This window comes from Cricetulus griseus, chromosome 7 (assembly GCF_003668045.3).
Source record: "Cricetulus griseus strain 17A/GY chromosome 7, alternate assembly CriGri-PICRH-1.0, whole genome shotgun sequence".
Classification (NCBI taxonomy): domain Eukaryota; kingdom Metazoa; phylum Chordata; class Mammalia; order Rodentia; family Cricetidae; genus Cricetulus; species Cricetulus griseus.
The window spans coordinates 1399834-1402122 of NC_048600.1; the positions used below are offsets into that span (position 1 = coordinate 1399834).

Consider the following 2289-nt stretch of genomic DNA (forward strand, 5'->3'; position numbering starts at 1 on the left):
TAGCCAAGTCAGAATACAACAAATATCCCTCACACACACAGATGCACTCACGTAGAGAGTTGCAGCCTTCCTTTCTAATCCAATGCAAGGCCTCACTTGGAAAGTACAGTTTTGTGATCAGTAGAATTCTGAATCTGGAGAGAGGCCACTATTTTAATCAGAAGACAACATAATAGCCAACATCATTTTCACTACTCCTTAGATTTTGTTTAGACATTTGTAATGTCTAAATAAAAACAACATTTATATTAAAATGTGGCCCCTATAGAGGCAGCATTTTTAGGATGTTCCGAGTAAATCAAGGAAAGAGCAAAGAAAATTTATCAGAAAAGTAGAAATTTTGTACCTTAAATTTCATTTTTTAAAAAAATATGTGGTTAGCTTTCCCCAGTATGTCTCTCTACAGAAACCATGGTGTGACTTTGGGAAAAAGAAAATCCGGGAAATACATGAAGCTCTTTTAAAACAGGTTTTGTGCATTGACAGAATTCTTTTTTAATTACACTTCTAAGTTACATCATTCCTGGTATCTCCATAAGATTTGAATAATTTCATGTGCCTGAAATATTGCAGAGAAACATATCCATCTCCGTTGCTGGCTGTTCCCTTGTCTCAGGAGAAGTGAAAGCCAGTGCCATTGTGGTTGCAAACATGCCATTCTACAGTGAATCTTAGTGCATGTTGCTAATGTTTTTAAAGGTGTGGTGTGCGCACATTCAAGGGGGAAATGGCTTAATAATTTGAGGAAAGTACCAAGAAAAACCTGAATTTCTCTCTTTGTAATCTTCTTTAACATGCAGTGTGTAACACAGGTGGTTCACACCTTTAATTCTAGTGTTGTTGTGGGATGGAGTGGTGGGGAAAAGAGTTCAAAGCCAGCCTGGGTTACAGAGTGACACCTTGCTAAGTGGCACAAGGTGAAAGAAAAGAGAGGAGAGGGAGGGAGAGAGAAATAAGTTCAGGGTCTAGCTAAATGGTCACCATGCTAGGTACCCAGGCCATCACTATGGTTCTGCCTCTTCAGGACTCTGGTTTAAAGGCCAAAGACAAGTGTGTGGGGACACAATCTCCAACTGTGTACAGAGCCACTGAACTCATTCCTAACAGAGCGTGTGTTTTAGCCAAAGCCAGGGCAAGGGCAAATGAGAAAAGCAACGATGTACCCCCCTAAGATGGCAACATCCTCAGGTCACCTGTATGACGACCCCCTGCAGAGCTGCATTTCTTCACTTTGCTGCAGATGTGGTCTTTGTCTCTCTGTAGTTCTCTGGCCTGCCATGCTAGGTTTCTCTTCATAGTAGATATTTATAACGAAATCTACACCAGTTAATTATACACAAAATAAACGAGTTTATTTTGTTATGTTATAAATACACAGACAATACATTGGCAATGAACATACATTCAAATATTGAGAAATTGATCTCTGTCTTTATTTGCTGTGTTCTGCAGCTAGTTTATCACATCAAATGTCAGTGGAGGGGCTTTGGGTTAAATTCCCTAGGACTCAGTAGTCCTGAACAAATGTAGAGCAGGGCATGGTGGAAGGATGGAAGAAGAAATGACACAGATACTAGAGGACAACAGGAAAGTGAAAAAAGGAGGGTTTCTTTCTTAAGGGATGAGGAAATGTGCTTGTGGATGGTGAGAGAGAATAAAGCTGCAATTGGGGGCATCTGAATGCACAGAACAGTAACACTGCATTAAAACTATGTCTGTTTATTGAGCTAGCGGGGAAATGTGAACAGTAGGCACACAATGAACACATGGGACCTCAGGTGCTCACACACCCTCTCTTGTTCAGAAAGTTGTCTGCAGAATAGTGCAAAGCCTCTTCCTCCTCTGCTGCCATGCTGTCCTCAGCAGCACTTTGGGGTGGTGACTAATTGCCCCCGTAAATCACTGAGCACCACCGTGCTACTCCGTTTATTTTTCTGACAGTAATTTAGTGCTTGCTCTTTCCCACACTTGTCATTCCGTGTTTTTCTTCACATTAGAAGCCTGTAGGGAAAGGACAGTAATTAACGTAGCAATACGTACTCATGGAAACTCCTTCATCATGTTGTGATAATTGTGCCCCTTGTCTGTCAGGCAGACCTCTCCATTCCCAAGCTTCATGCAGCATTATTTGTCAACTCAACTGAAGACACTGAGATTTGAGTGGACATGAGCTGCTCCAAACCTGCTTTCTTATTTGTTCAAAGGGCGCAGGGGGGGGGGGGTCATCTACACAAGCATCGAGAAAGTCACACTCAGGATCCACCTGGATCCTCTACTATTGGTAGGGTC

General features: G+C 41.9%; 1 protein-coding gene across 12 annotated transcripts in view; it reads right to left on the reverse strand.

Annotated features, from left to right (window-relative positions):
- Window positions 1–1703: 1703 nt before the first annotated feature.
- Znf644 (zinc finger protein 644) overlaps window positions 1704–2289 on the reverse strand; it is a 113593-nt gene continuing 113007 nt past the window's right edge. For all 12 annotated transcript variants that reach the window (XM_035448324.1, XM_035448322.1, XM_027425895.2 and 9 more), the window contains one exon: window positions 1704–2001. The gene's annotated coding sequence lies outside the window, so the exon portion shown is untranslated. The remainder of the gene's footprint in view (window positions 2002–2289) is intronic.